Below are 14,473 nucleotides of genomic sequence, written 5' to 3' on the forward strand. Positions count from 1 at the left end.
AGTAAATTATTTTGCTAAGGAAATAAGATCTGTGACCTCCATCCTGCTTATCAACTGGTCCTGCTTAAGTAAAGGACTACACTCACACACCTGTGTTAGCACCAGCAGCATATGGGGCCCCTGATTGTGATGTAACTCCAGCTACAGCACTCCCACCTTTTACCTTCACCTTGTGCACACAGTGTAGAGAGCTCTCACCCAGGGCAGAGCCAGAATGTAGTTCAGTAAGATGACAGGCTCTGCTAGTCCAGCACAGGGAATGACTAAACAAGCATGCTAACTCACCAATCATTTATACATTACTAGCCCTCTGCATCCCCTTACCCATCATCAGCACTGGGGCTGATGGCTGGGCTGGGATAACCCTGGAGAGGGCCAGGTAGGGTGTTTGTTTCTCAGTAATTTGGATTCCCCCATGCTGCTGTAGGTTTTCAGCTCCTATGGGCTTGTGGAGTTGGGCTGCTGATGGCCCCTGGGGAGAAGCTGGGCGTTGTTTGGGTTCCCCTTCCTGCTGTCATCTCTCTTACAGAGCTCCCTTACAGCAGGCTCTTGCAAGGCAGCCTAGTGGTAATGAATGCAATGCACTGTTGTAGCAAAAATGCTAAATCATGGCATGAACCAGGATTGAGCAGCGGGTGAGAAGGCAGGGTCAACCCAAAGTAGCTCAGGTGCAAGCAATACACCTGAGAGAACTGGATCCTGGCTCTGCCTCTTCCCAGACCTCATTTAAGGGTTTGCAGTGGAGGCAAGAGTATCTTGCTGGAGATCCCAGCCTACTTGAGAGTTTCTGAAGGTAAGCTGCTTCTTTTTTTTTTCCTTCTTTTTTTTTTTTTTTTTTTTTGCATCCATGCTTGTTGCACTTGGGCTTATCCTTGTTATCCTCACTTGCCGCAGCTTGGGACTCTGCTACCCTGCTGTCATTGCTGTGCTTTTCATAACATTATAGTGTTACAGCTGCCTTAGGTATAAGAGGTTGTGTTTGCTAGTTCTGAGTTGAAAGTTCTCCACTGTAATGTGTAAGATCTGCAGAGAGAATGTTCCAACCTGAGGGAATAGTCAGGGAGTTGGTCTCAGAATTCATTACTGATAATTATGTTGTGTTATGTATTCATCTTTGCATTTCTCCTTTAAATGTTCTTCATAACTGACCTTTCTGACTTGTTTTCAGTGGGCTCAGATTGCAGAATGCTTACGTGAACCAGCCAACAGCATGTTTCTTGTCTTTCACAGACAAGCGTGGAAGAAGAATTTAAAATTACTCTTAATGCTCTATTCCTCTCCAGCTATCTGTTGTGTTGCTTATTTACAAGATCAGGCAGCACCTCCCAAATTCAGTTATTTTGATGTGATGGTACTGCTTTATGGAGAACTTTCGCTTGGGATCTTAGCAGGAAAATAGTTCAGACAGCCTTGTGATTTAGAGTAGGCAAGGGTTCAAGCTGCAATGCACACAACTGCCTGTTGTGGTCTGAGCTCAGCTGATCAGACCGTGAGAGGGAGGAATTCTCTTTATCAGGGAGTTAGGATTTTTCAGAAAGGTATTAGCTGACTGGGAAGACGTGTGAGGCTGTCATTTGTGGGGGTGAACTTCTTTCTTTGTTGTTGTGCTTGGGGTTAATGACAGCATGAATGTTACCAGGAACAGAGCGTGTTAGCCAAATGCCCTGCTTACTAAAGTAATGTTTTTTGGTTTTTTAAATGATGACTTCAAATTCAGAAAAACTAAAACAGCTTTGACTGTTATCATGTAAGCATCTCTTCATTCTTTCTCATCTGTTTGGGATGGATGCGAGAGCTGATCTGCTCATTTGTGAGTCTATTGCTTATTCACAGGGAAACACATAATTTATAGGAAGGAAGTGTTAAACCAAAGGAAACACTTTAAAGTTTTTGCTGGAAGCCCTTTACATATTGAGCTTGAGTAATGGGATGCAGCTGCTCAAGTAAAGTAGAGATGTGGGTACCAGGTCTCTGGGATGCATTTCAGTAGTTCTGAGGCTGCGTGGTGCTGCCTTTGTTCTGATCACATCTGTATTTCACCACTGATGTGAAAAGCCAAGATCAAAGTGTTATAGAAAACCACCTTGTATCCAAATTGAGTCCCATGTTTGGCTGCAGTCTTCTCATTTAGGAGGTATTTGGAATTCTGAGAGAGAAAATAAGCTTGTTAGAAAAGCCGCTTCTTATCTAATTGAAATCCTCACAGGTAATAATTGCATAACTTTTGCAGTGTTCTATAGTCTCCTGTAAACAAAAATGTAGAGTCTTGTTTTTATTTTAAACTGAACTGACAACTTCATGTGTTCTGGTTCCTTCTTATTCAAGGGTTTCTTATTATCTGCCTTTTAACAATTCATCAGCAACTTAAGGAATGTAAAGTAATACTAAGTGTTGCAAAATGAGATCATGGGCAAAGAATACAATATTCAGTTGAAAAACTTCATGGCCATGCTTTTTCTACAACTTCATAGAAGCAAAATCAGTCTCTCTCAGGCTTTAACTGACTGCAAATTAGGCATTATTCCAACATGTTTGTAGATTGTCTTGGTTGTGCTTTAGCTCATAAATAGGCAACTGGGGCCTACCTGTTCTTGTTGGTTATTTTGCTGTTGTTTGTCTTCTAAAAAGTTGATAAATTGTCTTTTTCAAGTTGGTTTTAATTAACTGACTTCAGCTGCACAGAATACATTTTGGAGTTGGGTTAAAAGCTGCTTCTGCATTTCTAGAGGGAATATACCACACAATAGAACATAATCCCTGTATTTAAGTGAGTTACAATACTTAAAATGGATCTGACAAAGGATATAACTCATTTTATATAATGGATATATCCATAACCATAAAGATACATCTATCATATCTGTTAGTTTACCTATGTTTGTAACTTCTGTTTGCAGTTTTACATGCATACATAGCATTTTCAGGAACACAACTTGTAAGACAGTGCCAACATCTTCTAGTATTAAATGAATGAGAGCAAACTCTCTTTGAGAACAGCCGTTACAAAGGCTGAAAAGATAATTTCAGAATATGTGCCAACCATCAGAGGTTTGATTGAAATCCAGAGATGTAAAACCCATCATTTAATTTTGTAGATATTGTAATATCTAAATGATGGTGTTTTCTGGAAATCATGTTCAAGTTAAAACACAATTCCTTCAACTTAGTATTGTACCGCTCTAAAATACCTTTGCTTCTTACGTATCATTAAATACAAAGACCGTTCCAAAAGTAGTGCCTCCTATTTTTTTATGCCGGCCTGTGTTGTCAAGGTGGATGTTAGCAGTGATGGGTTGCTTGTGCAGATTTTCACAAGCATGGCAGGCAGGCCATTGTTCATTGCTATCCAAGATGAACAGCTAATGGTGGTGACTGTTGAAAAATAGTGATTGTAGCTGAGAATTTGTTCCATCAAATGGTACTATTGTTCTTTTTCTATCTGTTGTAGCTTCCATGGAAATAAATAGAAGGCATTTTTGGACTGACCTACATACTTTGAAAATGTTTTTGGAAATGCATTTTAAGATGATTAACTTAACAAAAAGGAAGTGAATGTTGTAGAAAGATGACTTGAAGAGATTTCAGAATACCGTAGTTCTCATTTTCCTTCTTGATCCTTCAACCCTAAGGAGCAAACACTTGGATTTTTCAAGAAGCTAATTGCAGCATGTATGTTTTCTGCAGCTGAAATCTTGAATTAGCTATGCATTATAGCACATTGACTTCAATAATAACTGTTAATATTATTGGAAAGTTGCAATGTAGGCAAGTGTGTAGTGTGAATGTAACTATAAGCTTTTATGGAAGATGATAGAAATGTGGATGTGCTTTATAGTATGTTCTGTTTTGATTCTTGTATAGAGATCCTGACAAATTAAGTGATCTCCAGAGATTCTTGCCTCTCTCTGCTGAGATACTAATTCTCATACCCAGTGTGTGGCTTTCTAGTTATCTTGCTATTTAAAGTCCCTTGTATATAAGCTTTTATCCCATGTAAATGGGTCTTTAATGTCCTGAGAACTAACTATCTACTACTGCAGAATTACAGAATTGTAGAGGTTGGAAGGGATCTCTGGAGATTGTCTAGTTGAACACCCCTATAGGTCTGTGTTTAATAGCAGGCCCCCTACGGCAGGCTGCACAGGTAGGTGTCCAGGTGGGTCTTGAATATCTTCAGAGAAGAAGACTCCACAACTTATCTGGGCAGTTTTGTCCAGTGCTCCTTCACCCTTACTGTGAAGAAGTTCTTACACACATTGGTGCAGAACTTCCTGTGCTTCAATTTGTAGCCGTTTCCCCTTGTCCTATTGCCACACAACACTGAAAAGAGACAGCCTTAAGCAGTGGGCCCAGGTGAACCTCATGAGGTTCAACAAATCCACATGTAAGGTAAGGTCTTGCACTTGGGTTAATACAGCATGTGTTACCAAAGCAAACTGACAGATGAAAGGATTGGGCACATCCCTGCTGAAAAAGACCTGGGACTACTGGTGGATGGGAAGCTGGATGTGACCCTTGTAGCCCAGAAAGCCAACTGTATCCTGGGCTGCATCAAAAAAAGCATAGCCAGTAGGTTAAGAGAGATGATCCTGCTCCTCTACTCTGTACTGGGTGAGGCCTAACCTGGAATACTGTGTCTGAATGTGGAATCCTCAGTACAGGAAAGACACAGACCTGTTAGACCATGTTCAGAGGAGGGCCACAGAAATGATCCAAGAGATGGAACATTTCTGCTATGAGTCTGGGAGAGCTGGGGCTTTTCAGCCTGGAGAAAAGAAGACTGAGGTGACCTGGTAGCAACCTTTCTGTATCTAAAAGGGAGCTATGGGAAAGAAGAGGACAGACATTTAGAAGGATCTATTTTGGTAGAATAAGGGGAAATGTTTTCAAGCTTAAAGAGGGTAGATTTTGGTTAGATGTAAGGAGAAAATATTTTACAGTGGGAGTGGTGAGGCACTGGAACAAGTTACTATGGGATGGGGCATCCACCACATCTACAGAGTCATTCGAGACCAGGCTGGACCAGGCTCTGTGCAACCTGATCTGGCTGTGGATGTCCCTTTTCATTGCAGGGGAGCTGAACTAGATGACCCTTAGAGATCCCTTCCAACTCTGTGGATTCTCAGATTGTGTTCTGACCTGTCGTCCACTAGGACACCCAGGTCATTCCCTGCAGATATCTTTTTCAGCGGGTCACCTCCTAACCTGTACTGATGCGTGTGGTTATTCCTCTCCAGGTATCACACTCTAATGTTACATAATAATATGTTACATCTTTTTCTGTGTGTTTTATATGCTATATGACTTATAAATCAGCACAGATCATCTGCCTGGTACTGGCACTTTTTTTTTTTTTTTTTTTTTTTTCAGAAATAAGCTGTGCTCTGGTTATGAAGGGCAGTCGCAGTTATGCCAGTGATTGCTGCTTACAATGACTGCTAGGGAAACAACATTATTCCTGTCTTCCCAGAGGTAAACAAGAAGCCTGGTAAAGCAATATTTTGTTTGGATGTGAAGTAGTCATGCAAAGCAGTCCTTTCCAGCCACTAAGTTTCACATTATTATCTCATGAAAAATTATTTCATTAACAGTAGTTACTGTATTAGCAGAATTCAAGTATGTGCAATTCTTACCTGCTTCCGTGCTGGGGAATGTAAAGAATTGGACAGGATAATTTTTAGTGATCTGTCCAAACTTTCATCTCTCTAATTATACACGCTTCCCCATTCATCGTTCTTAATGAATACTCATCTGTTAAGAGGTATTGTGTTTAAGTGACACAAAATAGAAATATATACTAAATTCTGAAGACCTTGGGTTGGATTTAGAAACTAGACGAGGATATTAACATAACATAAAAGTAGTTAAAATGGGAGTTTCTTGTGCACAGTCTCTGCAGTACTATTAATCTGTTCCAAGGCTGTGAAGAATGCCAGACGATAAATGATGCTTTCCTTAAGGTTCTGGCCTAAAAATTGGTAGATCTTTCTACTGCGCTTCCAGAAACAATTGTTTTTACAAGAACTTCTCAACAAAGCCAAGTCTTTGTGATCCTAGCCTCACTGGAGATTTAAGCAACCTGTAAGACTTCCATTACAAATAACTGATGTAAGAATCATTTTTCTGCTTTGCTGGTATGCCTGTTTTCTTTTTAGTTTTAGTATCTAGCTTTAAGAAAAGCTTTACTGGAAAAGATTTTTTTTTTTTTTCATTTTACTTCCTCTGTGTTGCATTGCAACAGTTTATGGTCTGTTGATATAATGAACGGCAAGCAAAGGAAACTAGTATGTGATGGTCTCTGAAATAGGCCTAGTTGGCAAGATGAAATGAAGAAACTAAAACAAGTCCGTATTTCTTTTCCTATGTTTTCCTTAAACACGGTCATGATAGTGCAATACGAAAGTAATCATAAATTTCCAAGCTGAAGGGATAACTGATATGACAATTATATGCAACTAACAGAAAAGTCTTGCTCCTTTAAGAAAGGGGAAGAAATAGGCATAAGACACTGAAAAACCTATCCCAAGCAGAAAGTAAACTAAGAATCACTTCTGTGGAAGTGATTGAAAATCTTGAGTGCAAGAAATAGTGGACATGTACACCAGAAAGTACAGAAAGAAACTGAAGATAGCAAATATCTCTTATTTGTACCAAATTAGAGAAAAATAAAGAAATAATTATATTGCACTTGCTGTTTGCTTGATAAAATATTGAGATTTGTTCAATTTTTCATGTATTTATTTTATATTTTTTTTTGTTATAGTCACTAGTGAGGCAAGATAGATGAGTTTGGCTTTCTGACAAATCAGTGCTGCTTCTCACAAATCTGTTTTGTTGTTTAGTTGCTGAAATCTGTGACATCTCTGTCTAGTTAGTGTCAGAATGAGGTGCAAGCTATAGCTTTAGGGAGACTTACTGTCAGCTGCTTTCTTGACTTATAACTTGCTCACAATACTTTATCTTGACTGTAAATGAGAGTAAGGTAACTCCTCATTTTCAATCCACACAATAGAAAATGGAAGAAATTGAATTTGGAGGTTCTTATGTTTGAAGACTTTAAGTCAGGCACTGATCCTTCATACTGCAGAGGGATCTTATGCTGTAGAAGGAAACAATATACTGTTTGTGTCTTTCATCTGTCAGTAATAGTCTCTTATTAGGCATGCACAGTTGGACTACTTCATTCACACTGGCTGTATACAGTTGCCCTGCAGTAAAGACTTCTCTTCCTTGGTCACCTTATGAGATCGGCTTATTGAATGAACTTTGTACTTTAGCAGCATATAATGTACTGTTTCACATTCAGGATAGCTAAAGGTCCTGTTTTCCATCCTTACTGGTAAAGGTGCTTAAAGTTAGAAATCAATGTAAGTTATCCCTGGCATTCTTGCTACTGCTCATGGTTAGATTAGATGGTTACACGGTTAGATGGAAAACAAAATGTCTTATTTACTAGGAGTTTAAAGGGAATTAGATGGGCTAAGTGGGTCTTGTATTTGTTTCTACTGAACTCCCATTTCAATGAACCTCCACTTGAACTACAAAAATTTCTGTAACTGCTTATGACTCCAGATCTGAAAATGAATACCTAAATTAATGTTTACTCTTTCCTATGATGTAAAATTATGTATTGTGTAGAAAAGTGTGTATGTATGAGTCTTGGGTTCTTGGCATCATTTGGAAATTGAAGAGAGTCTCAAAAGTCTGAACTTTAGGACCGAATATCATCTCTTTAAAGCAAACTAGTGGGTTAATGATAGTACTGCAAACAGCCTGATGAACTGAGTTGTTCATCAGCATGCTCATCTATTTCAGAAATAGAAATAGCATGGCTATGCTACTGTTTTCCTGTTGTGGGTGAGAATAGAGCTGTATACATGTAGTAGAGGAAAAGCATGGGATGACAAAGCCTGGAGTAAAAACATACCATACCTTGATCTCTTGCAAAACAGGACCTGGCTAGTTAGAGAGTGCTCATGCATGTGTGTGTAGTATTATGTGTGTCACTTCGCTTTAAACACAAGTAGATGTGTGTTCATGTGCATGTGTACAAGTGTAAGGGGAGCAGCCAGACTTAGAAACAAACAAAATTCCTTGTAGCTTAGCAGCACTGCACTGGGAGTCAGCGGAGATTCCCATCACATGTCCTGCTTGCCCTGAAGATTTTCTTCTCTGCGTTGCACTTCTTGAGTACAGAGTGTACTTGTCCTGTTTTGTCTGTTAAAATGAATGTTCAGATTAGCTAAAGTAACCACCAAAATGCAAAAGGCCAAAGGCTTTTTTTTTTTTCTGGCAAAATACATGTCTATAACTACAATCACAGAACAATTTAAGTGAAAACAACTGCCTGGCCCACCTTCTTGATCAAAACAGAGTCAACGCAACACCTAAATCAGATCTTGAAAACCTACATAAATAGAAACTGTGCCACCTCTTTGTGAAGCCTGTTCACTGATTAACTATCACTGTAGTGATGTTTTTCACCTTATGTCAAGTCACAATTTGTGTTTCAGTTTTGCTTATTGTATCTTAGCTACTGGCTGTGTATAGATGTGAAGAGCTCTTCCCATATAGCCTGATCTTCCCCCCACTAAACCTCACCCCTGTGGTAGAGCATTCCTGTACTGACAATTGAGCAGAGGATTGTGAATTTTGTCCTCTCAGTATTCAGCCTCCTGAATCAACTCATACAAACACTGCCATTTTGCTCTTACAGTTGTTTCCTGCTCGGACACAATGAGTAGGATTAGAGTATAAGCATTCTTCCTTGCTGGGCTTCTGGGAGTATGAAGTGAAGTATAATAGTCAGGATGCAGTGACAGTGAGGAAACAAATCATGTGTTAGAACTCAATAAATTATCTGATCGCTTTGCTGCCTGATGCATAGGTGTTCTACAGTGAAAGAAGCCCTTTCTCATTTCCCAAACAGCATATAATATAATGTTGTCTTTGACCTTTAAAGCTGCTGTATCAAGGACAAAATGATATGGCCTAAACTGAAATTTTTTTAATCACTACAAAAAACTTTGCACTCTGTATCTTAGATTATAAATGCAGTAAGAATATATTCCAAGTTCCTTTTTTCCTTTCAGGGGAAAAACAAACAAACCTTGCCCAGCACTAGGACAGGTATCTGAGTATCTGTGTTGAATTATAACTTTAGGGAGATGACGCATCTCCTTTTGAAGTTATATTTATACTTAGAAATATTTATTTGTAATTGCTTCAAGCTCATAAAAAGTCCTCTAAAATTTAGTCAGAAGTAAATTAAAGTTCTCTGCTTTAGGAATCTAACAGGAAATAAGGTTCCTTCTGAAGATTTTTTAAAATGACTTCCATAAAGAACAGGTAAGACAGTGGTTAAGAAAAAGTCTGTAGAGTTTGCTAAAAACGAAGTGCTGTGTAAAGACCTTATTCAGAATAGATAAAATCAGCCAGAGAACTCTTTGCTACTGATGAGGCTGTGTAACCCCTATTGGGTTTCTACTTCTAATATTTCACCCATTAACATTTAAAAACAATGAAAGACAACTGAACTGCAACAACAACAACACCAAAAACAGAAATAATTGTTCAGGAAGCAGACTTCGTAAATAGCTTTTTTTGTTTTTTATCGGTTCAGCTGGTAAGTATGTCAGAAACTTGCTGAACCTAGAACAACCACTGAAATTAACAATGTGGAAATCAGAGGAGGTTATCTTTGAAATTAGAAAGATAGCTTGTCACTCTAGTTGTTTGCTAGTATAATGCTATGTATGAAAAACAAATATTAAAGCTGAATTACAATTTCTTGTGGTTATTTCGACAGATTAAAATTTTAATTAGTAATGAACTTCTTTTTCTAAATCTTTGTAAAAACTGATTTTTGCTTTGTCTTTAATTTCTCTTCATAAACCTACTCAATCATAACTTTTCCTTTTACTTTAGCCTGCTTCATTCTGCCTGTTCACTTCACTCCATATTGAACTTCTGATGGTTCTTTTCTTCCCACCAATACATATGTATAATCAATGAATATACAGATGTTATAATTAAGAAATATACAAGGGAGTTTGGCTAAGCAGGTTATTACACCAAAAAAGAATAGATAAAGATAAACCCTTGTTTCTGGGTTTCGTGGAAAACTCCCAAAGGAGTGATCTCCAGAAAGAGATTCTTCCCCCCTGGTAGTCAGCTCTTAAATGGGTCTAGGAGAGGTGGAGCCAGGCTCCACCCCTTCTGGCTGCACAGGTGAATTGCCTTTGCCTGTGCTCCTGTGGCTGACTCATTGCTCGCCTCAGGTGATCAATCAGAGGTTCAGGCTGTGATTCAGCAGTTCCCATACAGCATATAATTCATCAGGTACTGAAAAATTTTCTTGCAAATTTGCTATTGTTTATGTAAGGCCATTTGTGTTCCTAATAACTTTTTTTTTAAGGTAAATCACGTCTCCCTCAGACTATAGAATGGGCATAAATATTTTTAACTACTTCTGCTCATTTATTCACTTGGATTTGTAACTTCTGTTTTCTCCATTTTTGTGCTAAATGGGAGGATGCTGTTATAACTAGAGAGAGGTAAATATTATGGTCTCCAAGGATCTCTTGTAATACTTTGCCCTTCATGGTTACCTAATTTAGGAACCCCGCTGTAATTTTACTGTGATTTGTCTAAAATTTTGAATGTAGGTGACCTGAAATTAGGTTTCAAGGGAAAGGAAGAGAAGCAGAAGAAATTTTTTTATATCTGTATTTTATTCTATCTGTACAGTCTTTTATTTTGAGTATTTTTAGCCTTGTGATCTATTTGTGTTTTTTTCTGACTCACTCTGTCAAGACTTAATGCTGGAGGAAAGCAAGCTCAATCAGTCTATCTTTCTCTGTTGTAAAGAGGCAAATATATCACTTGAAGGACTTTGTAAAAGAACAAATGGTTGAATTTGTGTGTAATCATGCTTCTATATAAAAGAAATCAGTTCATTGTATTAGATTCTTTATATTCTGGCTTGTTGTTCATCACATAAAACAATAATGAATTTGGAATTGTCAACTTCCAAAAAAGCTGGCTTAGTAATACTTGATTAGAAACAAAGACAATGAATGCAACAATTAGGTTACTTCTAGGTTTCAAAGTTATATAATTATTTGTGGGTTTCAAATTTTTTTTTGTCTCTGTCCTACTCAGTGAGAGGATTGGAAAATTTTTGTTGGCAGACAATATTTTGGAACTGTTCTTTCTGTTGGCATTAGCACAAGATGATTTTTCTCTGCAATAAATGAAGTTACCTCGAACCCTTCAGGTTATTTTCTGACCTTACAGTTTAAGTGCAGTTTCCATTCTTTATGGTTTCTAATTAAATGAAAGAAGAAAAATAATGTTGAGCACTTGATGACTGATTCATGGAATGGATTTGTATAGCACACTTGATTCCAGAAAATGGTTAATGGTGGTTTGAATGCAGGCAGGTTCTGACTTTAGAAAGTTCCCTCAAGTCCAGGTGTGCTGGACTGATGACAAACACAAAAACATTGGGTCAGTGCCTTACTGGGTGCACATAATCTTGGATTTTTAGTGTTTTTTAATAACCGTTCTCTTCTGCAGCTGTGCTCTTCATGTTCATAATCCTAGGCTATATATGGTTTTCTTGTCTGCTTATCTGTCAAAAGGTGCTCTACTGTGTGCTGAGGGTTACTATTGTGAAGATTTAAGTTTCCTCAAATGTTATGGAGGAGTTGTGGGTCCTCCATTCCTAGAGACACTGAAGGCCAGATTGGGTGGGGCCATGGACAGCCTGAGGTGATGGAGGGCAGTCCTGTCCATAGCAGAAAGGCTGGAACAAAATGGACTCAGGATCCCTTCTATCCAAATCTGTTTTGTGATGCTATGTAACATCGTTGACAGCTGACTAGAGTGACTGAAGACTAGATGCTGTTTTGCTGTTTGTTTAGGTGGCAGTCAGTGGTCAGTGTGATGACAGTGCTGTCACTGTCATCTGATGTGCTGCTTGTTCACACCTGTATCGGATAAGTGATTAGGCAAGGCTTTTTCTTTATTAAATAGCTGGTGACATATGCATCCTATATTTACTTGGTAAAGTTGTAGAATTTTATGAGAGAGAATTTAAATTTGCAAGGTATAATTCAAGAAATTATCTGATATTGGATTGTTTTGTTCATTCTGGACTTGACAAATGTAAAACAAGTGAAAATACTGTAGACTGTTATGTATGATGAAAGTTGGAAAACCTTATGTGAAGTTAAAAGAAGCTGGCTGGCAAACCAGATTGCTAACTATTTCTTTTACTGTAAGCTGCTCATTCTCTATGTCTGTATAGTAATATAAACTGTTTATGTCTGACTAGTTTTACCCAGAGCATAATTTTTCCCTGAAGACAGGATTTTTCAGTCCGCTTAATTGCATATATGGTATCAATATTAGATAGTAAACTACATAGATTGTAGATAAAAATAGGGATTTATATCATTCACAAGAAGTCATCAGATAAAAAGGGGTTAAACAGATTTCTGTACTGTTCATTGAAGTTATGTAATTATTATCAAATTGCTACTAATTATGCAGAACCAAAAGTGTTGCCTTATGAAGTGTGACAGAATAAGTAATAATTTATCATCATCATAATTGATATAAATGCATTGAATTTTCTGTTTATGAAGTAATTGAGTAGCAGTAAACATGGGGTAAAATGATAGCTGCTGGAATGAACAGAAATCTCTGGAAAATTAATCTCTTTGTAGGCAGAATTTAGGCATTCCTGTTCCTATATAATAATGAGAGAAAATTAAATTTAATGCAGATAGGAAATTCTGTCAATTTGCACAGCTGTCGCCATGTCTGACTTATCCATGTGCAGTTCCTGCAAATATTATAAGAATGTAAACATTCCTATAAACATGTCTTTATACATGTGTCATAAATGCATGAAGAATATCCATGCTAGTTTCGAGATGTACAATAGATAAAAAGTACTTGTATGCATCTCAAAAGAAAGGTAACTGTTGTGTGTATTTGTATGACGTACCTGACCAACAGTACATGATCGAACTTGTAATCATTGGTGTCGTTTTTTTTTTAATATTACATTACTTTCATTCATGTAAAATACACCAAGGCCCATCCAATGCCTGCCTTTGATATACTTGATATTAAAGTGCAAGGGCTGCTCCAAAAGTAATGCCTCATGTTTTTTGTTGTTGGTATGGCAGTGGAGAGTGAACCTTCCCACCAGTTACATGGTGTTACCATGTGACAGATGGCTGTAGCAGGGCAGTCTGACCAAATGGCATTTGACTTGGAAGTGAGTAGGAAGCCAAGGTGCATAACTGAATTCTTCCGTGAGGAAAAAATGGCACCCATTGACATTTCTGATGCTTGCTGAACATTATGGAGACCAGTGGATTCAAGCAGAGTGAGGTTGATGGGTGGTGCATTTCAGCAGTAGCCATAGCAGTAGTGTGTCACCTCCACTGGTGCAGATTTTCACGAACGTGGCATGTAGGCTCCTGTTTGCTGCTGGCAAAAATGCATAGTTGATGGTAATGACTAAATTGAAAAATACTGTTTTGTAGCTGAGAATTTGCTCTATCAAATAATGTTGTTGTGCTCTTTGTATCTGTTGTAGTTTCCACGCAAGTAAGTTGGAGGTATTACTTCCAGAGCAGCTTACATCTTTTTTGAGGGTATTTGTGTGATATATGGATATATTAAAACCCTTCTCATTGTAACATATAAATATTGAGCATATTTTGCTAGCTAGCAGTGCAGACATGAACTTTTTGAGTAACTGGTGCTATTTTTGTTTGTTTTTGCTAAATTTATGAAATGATAAACTAGGCAATATTATATCTGTAGACAATGCATCTATGTTGGCAACCCGTAGGATTGAATATTTGTCCAGTTGTGTGGGAATATTTGTTTAAGGCTGTGGAAGAGCTCTGAGCAGAAGGAATAAATCCTCTGCAGGAAAGTACATGGCAAAGTGGAAGGGCTGAATAAATAAAGGATTGCTAGATTTCGCTTTGCTTTCCCTTGTAAGCCCACTCATCACTTCTCAAGTAGTTCACTGCAATTGTGTTCCTTGCTCTCTCTTGGGCAGAGTGCAGTACAGTTGTATACACTAGTTCAGCAGGCTCTGTCAATGTTTTCAGTGTCACATAAATCTAATCTTTCTGAAGATGAGCTTAAATGGCTGAGCAACACAGCTGCTCTGAGTGTAACAGAACATGGCAGCAGCTGCCTTTTCTACATGTCCACACAAGTGCATGGCAGAGACTGCATAATTACTTGACTGTGCTTTGTCAGAGCCAGGTGTCTGATCTTGTCTGAACAATGGGCTAACTATTGTCATACACATATGTATGCATACTCTCTTTCTGTTTCATGTTACGATGCTCTTTTGTTACCTTTTGTTATGCAGGTAAAACATAGGTTGAACCTTCCAGTTTTAGGTGTAATGTTTTAGAGAATAATCAGTGAT

At 38.1% G+C, this 14,473-nt stretch overlaps 1 long non-coding RNA gene across 1 annotated transcript in view; it reads left to right on the forward strand.

Annotated features, from left to right (window-relative positions):
• The first annotated feature begins 741 nt into the window (after nucleotides 1–741).
• The window catches only part of LOC149918444 (uncharacterized), a 36,061-nt gene continuing 22,329 nt past the window's right edge, over nucleotides 742–14,473 (forward strand). Inside the window, exons 1-2 of the long non-coding RNA XR_016465458.1 lie at nucleotides 742–793; nucleotides 5,371–5,472. This is a non-coding gene — a long non-coding RNA (uncharacterized LOC149918444). The remainder of the gene's footprint in view (nucleotides 794–5,370; nucleotides 5,473–14,473) is intronic.

Source organism: Phasianus colchicus, chromosome 3 (genome assembly GCF_987193195.1).
Source record: "Phasianus colchicus chromosome 3, bPhaCol1.hap1.1, whole genome shotgun sequence".
Taxonomy (NCBI): Eukaryota; Metazoa; Chordata; class Aves; order Galliformes; family Phasianidae; genus Phasianus; species Phasianus colchicus.